General features: G+C 45.3%; 7 non-coding genes across 7 annotated transcripts; all 7 read right to left on the bottom strand.

Annotated features, from left to right (window-relative positions):
* Positions 1 to 642: 642 nt before the first annotated feature.
* Positions 643 to 714, bottom strand: TRNAW-CCA (transfer RNA tryptophan (anticodon CCA)). Its single transcript has one exon. It is a non-coding gene; the product is annotated as a tRNA-Trp (tRNA).
* A 1,632-nt stretch (positions 715 to 2,346) lies between these two features.
* TRNAW-CCA (transfer RNA tryptophan (anticodon CCA)) lies at positions 2,347 to 2,418 on the bottom strand. Its single transcript has one exon. It is a non-coding gene; the product is annotated as a tRNA-Trp (tRNA).
* A 787-nt stretch (positions 2,419 to 3,205) lies between these two features.
* Positions 3,206 to 3,277, bottom strand: TRNAW-CCA (transfer RNA tryptophan (anticodon CCA)). The gene has a single exon. It is a non-coding gene; the product is annotated as a tRNA-Trp (tRNA).
* Positions 3,278 to 3,417: 140 nt separating this feature from the next.
* TRNAW-CCA (transfer RNA tryptophan (anticodon CCA)) lies at positions 3,418 to 3,489 on the bottom strand. The gene has a single exon. It is a non-coding gene; the product is annotated as a tRNA-Trp (tRNA).
* A 1,052-nt stretch (positions 3,490 to 4,541) lies between these two features.
* On the bottom strand, positions 4,542 to 4,613 carry TRNAW-CCA (transfer RNA tryptophan (anticodon CCA)). Its single transcript has one exon. It is a non-coding gene; the product is annotated as a tRNA-Trp (tRNA).
* Positions 4,614 to 8,788: 4,175 nt separating this feature from the next.
* On the bottom strand, positions 8,789 to 8,860 carry TRNAW-CCA (transfer RNA tryptophan (anticodon CCA)). Its single transcript has one exon. It is a non-coding gene; the product is annotated as a tRNA-Trp (tRNA).
* A 2,716-nt stretch (positions 8,861 to 11,576) lies between these two features.
* TRNAW-CCA (transfer RNA tryptophan (anticodon CCA)) lies at positions 11,577 to 11,648 on the bottom strand. Its single transcript has one exon. It is a non-coding gene; the product is annotated as a tRNA-Trp (tRNA).
* Positions 11,649 to 13,559: the final 1,911 nt, after the last annotated feature.

The raw sequence follows: 13,559 nt of genomic DNA on the forward strand, positions 1-13,559 counted from the left end.
AGAGAACTTGACCCGGACTTGATTCGAACACGAGACCTTCTGATCTAGAGTCAGACGTGCTACCGTGTCGCCACCGAGTCCACTTAGTGTAGCCGTTCGCACACACGTGGTACCATGTTTTGCTCGGCCTTCTGTCGATGCAGCACAGATAAAGAGACAATTCATTATAGACAGACAAATAAGTAGACAGACAGATAAAAAGATTTAAAAAGAGAATTTTCCCGCACAAGGCTCGAACACGCAACCTTCTGATCTGGAGTATGACGCGCTAAAGTTGCGCCACCAAGTCCGCTTAGGGTAGCCGTTCGCACACACGCGGTAGCATGTTTTGCACAGCCTTCTATCGACGAAGCACAGGTAAAGGAACAAGTCATTGTAGAATGACAAATAAGTAGATAGACAGATAAAAATAACAAAAAAGACAATTTGACGCAGACGTGATTTGAACACGCATTCTTCTGAATGGAGTCAGACGTGGTACCGTTGCGCAACCGAGTCCACCTAAAGGGTAGCCCTTCGCACACCAGCGGTAGCATGTTTTGCTCGACCTTCTGTCGATTAAGCACAGGTAAAGAGACAAGTCATTGTAGACAGACAAATAAGTAGATAGACAGATAGATGAAAATAATAAAAAAGAGAACTTGACCCGGACGTGATTCGAACACGCAACCTTCTGATATGGAGTCAGACGTGCTACCGTTGCGCCACCGAGTCCATTTAGGGTCGCCGTTCACACATACGAGGTAGCATGTTTTGCACGGCCTTCTGTCGACGAAGCACAGGTACAGGGACAAGTCATTGTAGACAGACAAATAAGTACATAGACAGATGAAAATATAAAAAAAGAGAATTTGACCCGGACGTCATTCGAACACGCAACTTTCTGATCTGGTGTCAGACGCACTACCAGTTCGCCACAGAGTCCGCTTAGGGTTGCCGTTCGCACACACGCGGTAGCATGTTTTGCACAGCCTTCTCTCGGCGAAGCACAGGTAAAAGAACAAATCATTGTAGAAGGACACATAAGTAGATAGACAGATAGATGAAAATAATAAAAAGAGAATTTGACACGGACGTGATTCGAACACACAACCTTCTGGTCTGGAGTCTGTCGTGGTACCGTTGCACCACCGAGTTTGCTCAGGGCAGCCGTTCGCACACACGTGGTAGCATGTAATGCTCGGCCTTCTGTCGATGAAGCACAGGTAAAGAGACAAGTCATTGTAGAAATACAAATAAGTAGATAGACAGATAGATGAAAAAAATAAAAAAGTGAACTGGACCTGGACGTGATTGGAACACAAAACTTTCTGATCTGAAGTCAGACATGCTACCGTGTCGCCACCGAGTCCACTTAGTCCAGCCGTTCGCACAAACGTGGTAGAATGTTTTGCACGGCCTTATGTCGATGAAGCACAGGTAAAGAGACAAGTCATTGTAGACAGACAAATAAGTAGATAGACAGATAGATGAAAATAATAAAAAAGAGAATTTCACTTGGACGTGATTCAAACACTTAACATTCTGATCTAGAGTCAGACGCGCTACCGTTTCACCACCGAGTCCGCTTAGTGTAGCCGTTCGTACACACGTTGTAGCATGTTTTTCTCGGCCTTCTGTCGATGAATCCCAGGTAAAGAGACAAGTCATTGTAGACAGACAAAAGAGTAGATAGACAGAGAGATGAATATAATAAAAAGAGAATTTGACCCGGACGCGATTCGAACACACAACCTTCTGATCTGGAGTCAGCCGTGGTACCGTTGCACCACCGAGTCCCTTTATAGGGTAGCCCTTCGCACACACGCGGTAGCATGTTTTGTTCGGCCTTCTGTCAATGAAGCACAGGTAAAGAGACAAGTCAATGTAGACAGACAAATAAGTAGATAGACAGATAGATGAAAAAATAACAAAGAGAACTTGACCCGGACGTGATTCGAACACGCAACCTTCTGATCCGGAGTCAGATATGCTACCGTGTCGCCACCGAGTCCACTTAGTCTAGCCGTTCGCACACACGCGGTAGCATGTTTTGCTCGGCCTAGAGTCGATGAAGCACAGGTAAAGAGACAAGTCAATGTAGACAGACAAATAGGTAGATAAACAGATAGATGAAAATAATAAAAAAAATTTGACCCGAACGTAATTCGTACTCGCAACCTTCTGATCTGGAGTCAGACGTGCTACCGTGTCGCCACCACGTCCGTTTAGGGCAGACGTTCACACACTCGTGGTAGCATGTTTTGCTCGGCCTTCTGTCAATGAAGCACAGTTAAAGAAAAGAGTCATTGTAGACAGACAAATAGGTAGATAGACAGATAGATGAAAATAATAAAATAGAGAATTTGACCCGAACGTGATTCAAACACGCAACCCTCTGATCTGGAGTCAGACGGGCTACCGTTGCGCCACCGAGTCCATTTAGGGTGGCCGTTCACACACATGCGGTAGCAGGTTTTGCATGGCCTTCTGTCAACGAAGCGCAGGTAAAGAACAAGTCATTGTAGACGAAAAAATAGGTAGATAGACAGATAAATGAAAATAACAAAAAGAGAATTTGACACGGACGTGATTAGAACACGCAACCTTCTGATCTGGAGTCAGACGTGCTAAAGTTGCGCCAGCGAGTCCGCATAGGGTAGCCGTTCGCACAAACTTGGTCGCATGTTTTGCACGGCCTTATGTCGATGAAGCACAGGTAACGAGACAAGTCATTGTAGGCAGACAAATAAGTAGACAGACAGATAAATGAAAATATTAAAAAGAAAATTTGACCCAGACGTGATTAGAACACGCAACCTTCTGATCGGGAGTCAGCCGCGCTACAGTTGCGCCACCGAGTGCGCTTTGGGCAGACGTTCGCACACACGTGGTAGCATGTTTTGCACGGCCTTCTGTCGATGAAGCACAGGTAAAGAGACAAGTCATTGTGGACAGACAAATAAGTACAAATAAGTAGATAGACAAATAGATGAAAATAGAAAAGAGAACTTGACCCCGACGTGATTCGAACACGCAACTTTCTGATCTGGAGTCAGACGTGCTACCGGGTCGGCACCGAGTCCACTTATAGTAGCCATTCGCACACACGCGGTAGCATGTTTTGCTCGGGCTTCTGTCGATGAGTCCCAAGTAAAGGGACAAGTCATTGTAGACAGACAAATAAGTAGATATTCAGATAGATGAAAATAATAAAAAGAGAATTTGACCCAAACGTGATTCGAACACACAACCTTCTGATCTGGAGTCAGACGCGCTACCAGTTCGCCATCGAGTCCGCTTAGGGTAGGCGTTGCACACACGTGGTAGCATGTTTTGCACGGCCTTATGTCGATGAAGCACAGGTAAAGAGACAAGTCATTGTAGGCAGACAAATAAGTAGACAGACAGATAGATAAAAATAATAAAAAGAGAATTTGACCCAGACGTGATTAGAACACGCAACCGTCTGATCTGGAGTCAGACGCGCTACCATTGCGCCACCGAGTCCGTTCAGGGTTGCCGTTCGCACATACGCGGTAGCATGTTTTGCACGGCCTTCTGTCGACGAAACAAAGGTAAATTGACAAGTCATTGTAGAAGGACAAATAAGTAGATAAACAGATAGATGAAATTTATATAAAGAGACCCGGACGCGATCAGAACACGCAACCTTCTGATTTGGAGTCAAACGTGCTAAGGTTGCGCCACCGAGTCCGCTTAGGGTAGCCGTTCGCACACACGCGGTAGCATGTTTTGCACGGCCTTCTCTCGACGAAGCACAGGTAAAGGAAGAAATCATTGCAGAAAGACAAAAGGGTAGATAGACAGATATATGAAAATAATAAAAAGAGAATTTGATCCGGACGTGATTAGAACACGCAACCTAGACAGATAGATGAAAATAATATAAAAGAGAATTTGACTCACACGTGATTTGAACACGCAACTTTCTGATCTGGAGTCAGACGTGCTACCGGGTCGCCACCGAGTCCACTTATAGTAGCCATTCGCACACACGCGGTAGCATGTTGTGCTCGGGCTACTGTCGATGAAGCACAGGTAAAGAGACAAGTCATTGTAGACAAAGAAATAGGTACATAGACAGATAGATGAAAATAATCAAAAAGCGAATTTGACCCGGACGTGATTCAAACTCCCAACCTTCTGATCTGGAGTCAGACGTGCTACCGTGTCACCACCACGTCCGTTTAGGGTAGCCGTTCGCACACACGTGGTAGCATGTTTTGCTCGTCCTTCTGTCGATAAAGCACAGCTAAAGAGAAAAGTCATTGTAGACAGACAAATAAGTAGTAGACAGATAGATGAAAATATTAAAAGGGAGAGTTTGACCCGCACGCGGTTCAAACACGCAACCTTCTGATCTGGAGTCGGACGCGCTACCAGTTCGCCATCGAGTCCGCTTAGGGTAGGCGTTGCACACAGGTGGTAGCATGTTTTGCACGGCCTTCTGTTGATGAAGGACAGGTAAAGAGACAAGTCATTGTAGACAGACAAATAAGTAGATAGACAGATAGTTGAAAATAATAAAAGAGAGAATTTGACCCAGACGTGATTTGAACACGCAACCTTCTGATCTGGAGTCAGACGCGCTACCGTTGCGCCACCGAGTCCGCTTAGGGTAGCCGTTCGCACAAACGTTGTAGCATGTTTTGCTCAGCCTTCTGTCGATGAGTCCCAAGTAAAGGGACAACTCACTGTAGACAGACAAATAAGTAGATAGACAGGTAGATGAAAATAGTAAAAAAGAGATTTTGACCCGGACGTGATTCGAACACGAGACCTTCTGATCTTGAGTCAGACGTGCTACCGTGTCACCACCAAGTCCACTTAGCGTAGCCGTTCGCACACACGTGGTAGCATGTTTTGCTCGGCCTTCTGTCGATGCAGCACAGATAAAGAGACAAGTTATTATAGAAAGACAAATCAGTAGACAGACAGATAAAAATATTAAAAAAGAGAATTTGACCCACACAAGGCTCGAACACGCAACCTTCTGATCTGGAGTATGACGCGCTAAAGTTGCGCCACCAAGTCCGCTTAGGGTAGCCGTTCGCACACACGCGGTAGCATGTTTTGCACGGCCGTCTATCGACGAAGCACAGGTAAAGGAACAAGTCATTGTAGAATGACAAATAAGTAGATAGATAGATAAAAATAACAAAAAAGAGAATTTGACACTGACGTGATTCGAACACACAACCTTCTGATCTGGAGTCAGCCGTGGTACCGTTGCACCACCGAGTCCGTTTATAGGGTAGCCCTTCGCACACACGCGGTAGCATGTTTTGTTCGGCCTTCTGTCGATGAAGCACAGGTAAAGAGACAAGTCAATGTAGACAGACAAATAAGTAGATAGAAAGATAGATGAAAAAAATAACAAAGAGAACTTGACCCGGACGTGATTCGAACACGCAACCTTCTGATCTGGAGTCAGACATGCTACCGTGTAACCACCGAGTCCACTTAGTCTAGCCGTTCGCACACACGTGGTAGCATGTTTTGCTCGGCCTTGAGTCGACGAAGCACAGGTAAAGAGACAAGTCAATGTACACAGACAAATAGGTAGATAAACAGATAGATGAAAATAATAAAAAAATTTGACCCGAACGTAATTTGAACTCGCAACCTTCTGATCTGGAGTCAGACGTGCTACCGTGTCGCCACCACGTCCGTTTAGGGTAGACGTTCACACACATGCGGTAGCAGGTTTTGCACGGCCTTCTGTCGACGAAGCACAGGTAAAGAACAAGTCATTGTAGACGGACAAATAAGTAGATAGACAGATAGATGAAAATAACAAACAGAGAGTTTGACACGGACGTGATTAGAACACGCAACCTTCTGATCCGGAGTCAGACGTGCTAAGGTTGCGCCACCGAGTCCGTTCAGGGTCGCCGTTCGCACACCAGCGGTAGCATGTTTTGCTCGGCCTTCTCTTGATGAAGCACAGGTAAAGAGACAAGTCATTGTAGACAGACAAATAAGTAGAGAGACAGATAGATGAAAATAATAAAGAAAAAAACTTAACACGGACTTGATTCGAACACGCAAACTTCTGATCTGGAGTCAGACGTGCTACCGTTGCGCCACCGAGTCCGTTTAGGGTCGCCGTTCACACACACGCGGTAGCATCTTTTGCACGGCCTTCTGTCGACGAAGCACAGGTAAAGGGACAAGTCATAGTAGAAGGACAAATAAGTAGATAAACAGATAAATGAAAATCATAAAAAGAGAATTTGACCCGGATGTGATTAGAACACGCAACCTTCTGATCTGGAGTCACACGTGCTAAAGTTGCACCACCGAGTCCGCTTAAGGTAGCCGTTCGCACACACGCGGTAGCATGTTTTGCTCGGCCTTCTGTCGATGAAACACAGGTAAAGAGACAAGTCATTGTAGACAGATAAATAAGTAGATAGAAAGATAGTTGAAAATAATAAAAAAGAGAATTTGACCCAGACGTTATTCGAACACGCAACCATGTGATCTGGAGTCAGACGTGCTACCATATCGCCACCGAGTGCGCTTTGGGCAGACGTTCGCACACACGTGGTAGCATGTTTTGCACGGCCTTCTGTCGATGAAGCACAGGTAAAGAGACAAGTCATTGTGGACAGACAGATAGACAGATAGACAGATAAATGAAAATAATAGAAAAGAGAACTTGACCCGGACGTGATTCTAACACGCAACTTTCTGATCCGGAGTTAGACGTGCTACTGTGTCGCCACCACGTCCGTTTAGGGTAGCCGTTCGCACACTCGTGGTGGCATGTTTTGCTCGGCCTTCTGTCGATGAAGCACAGCTAAAGAGAAGAGTCATTGTAGACAGACAAATAAGTAGATAGACAGATAGATGAAAATAATAAAAGAGAGAGTTTGACCCGCACGCGGTTCGAACACGCAACCTTCTGATCTGGAGTACGACGCGCTACCAATTCGCCACCGAGTCCGCTTAGGGTAGGCGTTGCACACACGTGGTAGCATGTTTTGCCTGGCCTTCTGTCGATGAAGCACAGCTAAAGAGAAGAGTCACTGTAGACAGACAAATAAGTAGATAGACAGATTGATGAAAATAATAGAAAAGAGATCTTGACCCGGACGTGATTCGAACACGCAACTTTCTGATCTGGAGTCAGACGTGCTACCGGATCGCCACTGAGTCCACTTATAGTAGCCATTCGCACACAAGCGGTAACATGTTTTGCTCGCCCTTCTGTCGATGAAGCACAGGTAAAACAACAATTCATTGTAGACAGACAAATAGGTACATAGACAGATAGATGAAAATAATCAAAAAGCGAATTTGACCCGGACGTGATTCAAACTCGCAACCTTCTGATCTGGAGTCAGACGTGGTACCGTTGCGCCACCAAGTCCGCTTATATGGTTGCCCTTCGCACACACGCGGGAGCATGTTTTGCTCGACCTTCTGTCGATGAAGCACAGGTAAAGAGACAAGTAATTGTAGAAACAAATAAGTAGAGAGACAGATGAAAATAATAAAAAAGAGAATTTGACCCGGACGTCATTCGAACACGCAACTTTCTGATCTGGTGTCAGACGCGCTACCGGTTCGCCACAGAGTCCGCTTAGGGTTGCCGTTCGCACACACGTGGTAAAATATTTTGGTCGGCCTTCTATCGATGAAGCAAAGGTAAAGAGACAAGTCATTGTAGACAGACGAATAAGTAGATAGACAGATAGTTGAAAATTATAAAAGAAAGAATATCACCCAGACGTGATTCGAACACTTACCCTTCTGTACTAGAGTCAGACGCGCTACCGTTTCGCCACCGAGTCCGCTTAGTGTAGCCGTTCGTACACACGTTGTGGCATGTTTTTCTCGGCCTTCTGTCGATGAATCCCAGGTAAAGAGACAAGTCATTGTAGACAGACAAATAAGTAGATAGACAGATAGATGAAAATAGTAAAAAAGAGAACTCGATCGGGACGTGATTCGAACACGAGACCTTCTGATCTGGAGTCAGATGTGCTACCGTGTCGCCACCGAGTCCACTTAGTGTAGCCGTTCGCACACACGTGGTAGCATGTTTTGCTCGGCCTTCTGTCGATGCAGCGCAGATAAAGAGACAAGTCATTATAGAAAGACAAATAAGTAGACAGACAGATAAAAATATTTAAAAAGAGAATTTGACCCACACAAGGCTCGAACACGCAACCTTCTGATCTGGAGTTTGACGCGCTAAATTTGCGCCACCAAGTCAGCTTAGGGTAGCCGTTCGCATACCCGCGGTAGCATGTTTTGCACGGCCTTCTATCGACGAAGCACAGGTAAAGAAACAAGTCATTGTAGAATGACAAATAAGTAGATAGACAGATAAAAATAACAAAAAAGAGAATTTGACGCAGACGTGATTCGAACACGCAACCTTCTGAATGGAGTCAGACGTGGTACCATTGCGCAACCGAGTCCGCCTAAAGGGTAGCCCTTCGCACACCAGCGGTAGCATGTTTTTCTCGGCCTTTAGTCGATGAAGCACAGGTAAAGAGACAAGTCAATGTAGACAGACAAATAGGTAAACAGATTGATGAAAATAATAAAAAAATTTGACCCGAACGTAATTTGAACTCGCAACCTTCTGATGTGGAGTCAAACGTGCTACCGTTGCGCCACCGAGTCCATTTAGGGTGGCCGTTCGCACACATGCGGTAGCATGTTTTGCTCGGCCTTCTGTCGATGAAGCACAGGTAAAGAGACAAGTCATTGTAGGCAGACAAATAAGTAGACAGACAGATAGATGAAAATAATAAAAAAAAGAATTTGACCCGAACGTGATTCGAACACGCAACCTTCTTATCTGGAGTCAGACGGGCTACCGTTGCGCCACCGAGTCCATTTAGGGTGGCCGTTCGCACACATGCGGTAGTATGTTTTGTTCGGCCTTCTGTCGATGAAGCACAGGTAAAGGGACAAGTCATTGCAGACAGACAAATGAGTAGATAGACAGATAGATGAAAATAATAAAAAGAGAATTTTACCCGGACGTGATTAGAACACGCAACCTTCTGATCTGGAGTCAGACGTGCTAAAGTTGCGCCAGCGAGTCCGCTTAGGGTAGCTGTTCGCACAAACGTGGTGGCATGTTTTGCACGGCCTTATGTCGATGAAGCACAGGTAAAGAGACAAGTCATTGTAGGCAGACAAATAAGTAGACAGACAGATAGATGAAAATAATAAAAAGAGAATTTGACCCAGAAGTGATTAGAACACGCAACCTTCCGATCGGGAGTCACACGCGCTACAGTTGCGCCACCGATTGCGCTTTCGGCAGACGTTCGCACACACGTGGTAGCATGTTTTGCACGGCCTTCTATCGATGAAGCACATGTATAGAGACAAGTCATTATGGACAGACAAATAAGTAGATAGACAGATACATGAAAATAATAGAAAAGAGAACTTGACCCGGACGTGATTCGAACACGCAACTTTCTGATCTGGAGTCAGACGTGCTACGGGATCGCCACCGAGTCCACTTATAGTAGCCATTCGCACACAAGCGGTAACATGTTTTGCTCGCCCTTCTGTCTATGAAGCACAGGTAAAACGACAATTCATTGTAGACAGACAAATGGGTACATAGACAGATAGATGAAAATAATCAAAAAGCGAATTTGACCCGGACGTGATTCAAACTCGCAACCTTCTGATATGGAGTAAGACGTGCTACCGTGTCGCCACCACGACCGTTTAGGGTAGCAGTTCGCACACACGTGGTAGCATGTTTTGCTCGGCCTTCTGTCGATGAAGCACAGGTAAAGAGAAGAGTCATTGTAGACAGACAAATAGGTAGATAAACAGATAGATGAAAATAATAAAAAAGAGAATTTGACCCGAACGTGATTCGAACACGCAACCTTCAGATCTGGAGTGAGACGGGCTACCGTTGCGCCACCGAGTCCTTTAGGGTGGCCGTTCGCACACATGCGGTAGCAGGTTTTGCTCGGGTTTCTGTCGATGAAGCACAGGTAAAGGCACAAGTCATTGCAGACAGACAAATAAGTAGATAGACAGATAGATGAAAATAATAGAAAGAGAATTTGACCCGGACGTGATTCGAACACACAACCTTCTGATCTGGAGTCAGCCAAGGTACCGTTGCACCACCGAGTCCACTTAGTCAAGCCGTTCGCACACACGCGGTAGCATGTTTTGCTCGGCCTCTAGTCGATGAAGCACAGGTAAAAAGACAAGTCAATGTAGCACAGGTAATGGGTAATAGGTAACAAATAGGTAGATAAACAGATAGATGAAAATAATAAAAAAAATTTAACCAAACGTAATTCCAACTCGCAACCTCCTGATCTGGAGTCAGACGTGCTACCGTGTCGCCACCCCGTCCGTTTAGGGTAGACGTTCACACACACGTGGTAGAATGTTTTGCTCGGCCTTCTGTCGATGAAACGCACCTAAAGAGAAGAGTCATTGTAGACAGACAAATAGGTAGATAAACAGATAGATGAAAATATAAAAAAGAGAATTTGACCCGAACGTGATTCGAACACGCAACCTTCTGATCTGGAGTGAGACGGGCTACCGTTGCGCCACCGAGTCCTTTAGGGTGGCCGTTCGCACACATGCGGTAGCAGGTTTTGCTCGGGTTTCTGTCGATGAAGCACAGGTAAAGGCACAAGTCATTGCAGACAGACAAATAAGTAGATAGACAGATAGATGAAAATATTAAAAAGAGAATTTGACCCGGACGTGATTAGAACACGCAACCTTCTGATCCGGAGTCAGACGTGCTAAAGTTGCACCAGCGAGTCCGCTTAGGGTAGCCGTTCGCACAAACGTGGTAGCATGTTTTGTACGGCCTTATGTCGATGAAGCACAGGTAAAGAGACAAGTCATTGTAGGCAGACAATTAAGTAGACAGACAGATAGATGAAAATAATAAAAAGAGAATTTGACCCAGACGTGATTAGAACACGCAACCTTGTGATCGGGAGTCAGACGTGCTACAGTTGCGCCACTGAGTGCGCTTTGGGCAGACGTTCGCACACACGTGGTAGCATGTTTTGCACGGCCTTCTGTCGATGAAGCACAGGTAAAGAGACAAGTCTTTGTGGACAGACAAATAAGTAGATAGACAAATACATGAAAATAACAGAAAAGAGAACTTGACCCCGACGTGATTCGAACACGCAACTTTCTGATCAGGAGTCAGACGTGCTACCGGGTCGCCACCGAGTCCATTTATAGTAGCCATTCGCACACACGTGGTAGCATGTTTTGTTCGGCCTTCTGTCGATGAAGCACAGGTAAAGAGACAAGTCATTGTAGACAGACAAATAAGTAGATAGACAGATAGATGAAAATAATAAAAAAGAGAACTTAACATGGACGTGAGTCGAACACGCAAACTTCTGATCTGGAGTCAGACGTGCTACTGTGTCTCCACCGAGTCCACTGAGCGCAGCCGTTCGCACACACGCGGTAGCATGTTTTGCACGGCCTTCTGTCGATGAAGCACAGGTAAAGAGACAAGTCATTGTAGACAGACAAATAAGTAGATAGACAGATAGTTGAAAATAATAAAAGAGAGGATTTCACCCAGACGTGATTCGAACACGCAACCTTCTGATCTGGAGTCAGACGCGCTACCGTTGCGCCACCGAGTCCGCTTAGGGTAGCCGTTCGCACAAACGTTGTAGCATGTTTTGCTCGGCCTTCTTTCGATGAGTCCCAAGTAAAGGGACAAGTCATTGTAGACAGACAAATAAGTAGATATTCAGATAGATGAAAATAATAAAAAGAGAATTTGACCCAAACGTGATTCGAACACACAACCTTCTGATCTGGAGTCAGACGTGGTACCGTTGCGCCACCAAGTCCGCCTATAGGGTTGCCCTTCGCACACGCGCGGTAGCATGTTTTGCTTGGCCTTCTGTCGATGAAGCACAGGTAAAGGAACAAGTCATTGTAGAAAGACAAATAAGTAGAGAGACAGATGAAAATAATAAAAAAAAGAATTTGACCCGGACGTCATTCGAACACGCAACTTTCTGATCTGGTGTCAGACGCGCTACCGGTTCGCCACAGAGTCCGCTTAGGGTTGCCGTTCGCACACACGTGGTAGAATATTTTGGTCGACCTTCTATCGATGAAGCAAAGGTAAAGAGACAAGTCATTGTAGACAGACGAATAAGTAGATAGACAGATAGTTGAAAATTATAAAAGAAAGAATTTCACCAAGACGTGATTCGAACACTTAACCTTCTGTACTAGAGTCAGACGCTCTACCGTTTCGCCACTGAGTCCGCTTAGTGTAGCCGTTCGTACACACGTTGTAGCATGTTTTTCTCGGCCTTCTGTTGATGAATCCCAGGTAAAGAGACAAGTCATTGTAGACAGACAAAAGAGTAGATAGACAGTAGATGAAAATAATAAAAAAGAGAATTTGACCCGGACGTTATTAGAACACGCAACCTTCTGATCTGGAGTCAGACGTGCTAAAGTTGCGCCAGCGAGTCCGCTTAGGGTAGCCGTTCGCACAAACGTGGTAGCATGTTTTGCACGGCCTTATGTCGATGAAGCACAGGTAAAGAGACAAGTCATTGTAGGCAGACAAATAAGTAGACAGACAGCTAGATGAAAAAAATAAAAAGAGAATTTGACCCAGACGTGATTAGAACACGCAACCTTCTGTTCGGGAGTCAGACGCGCTACAGTTGCGCCACCGAGTCCGTTTAGGGTCGCCGTTCACACACACGCGGTAGCATGTTTTGCACGGCCTTCTGTCGACGAAGAACAGGTAAAGGGACAAGTCATAGTAGAAGGACAAATAAGTAGATAAACAGATAGTTGAAAATAATAAAAAAGAGAATTTGACCCAGAGGTGATTCGAACACGCAACCATGTGATCTGGAGTCAGACGTGCTACCGTATCGCCACCGAGTGTGCTTTGGGCAGACGTTCGCACACACGTGGTAGCATGTTTTGCACGGCCTTCTGTCGATGAAGCACAGGTAAAGAGACAAGTCATTGTGGACAGACAGATAGACAGAAAGATGAAAATAATAGAAAAGAGAACTTGACCCGGACGTGATTCGAACACGCAACTTTCTGATCAGGAGTCAGACGTGCTACCGGGTCGCCACCGAGTCCATTTATAGTAGCCATTCGCACACACGTGGTAGCATGTTTTGTTCGGCCTTCTGTAGATGAAGCACAGGTAAAGAGACAAGTCATTGTAGACAGACAAATAAGTAGATAGACAGATAGATGAAAATAATAAAAAAGAGAACTTAACACGGACGTGATTCGAACACGCAACTTTCTGATCTGGAGTCAGACGTGCTACCGGGTCGCCACCGAGTCCACTTATAGTAGCCATACGCACACACGCGGTAGCATGTTTTGCTCAGGCTTATGTCGATGAAGCACAGGTAAAGAGACAAGTCATTGTAGACAGACAAATAGGTACATAGACAGATAGATGAAAATAATTACAAAGCGAAATTGACCCGGACGTGATTCAAACTCGCAATTTTCTGATCTGGAGTCAGACGTGCTACTGTGTCGCCACCACG

Source organism: Rhipicephalus microplus, chromosome 5 (assembly GCF_043290135.1).
Source record: "Rhipicephalus microplus isolate Deutch F79 chromosome 5, USDA_Rmic, whole genome shotgun sequence".
NCBI lineage: Eukaryota > Metazoa > Arthropoda > Arachnida > Ixodida > Ixodidae > Rhipicephalus > Rhipicephalus microplus.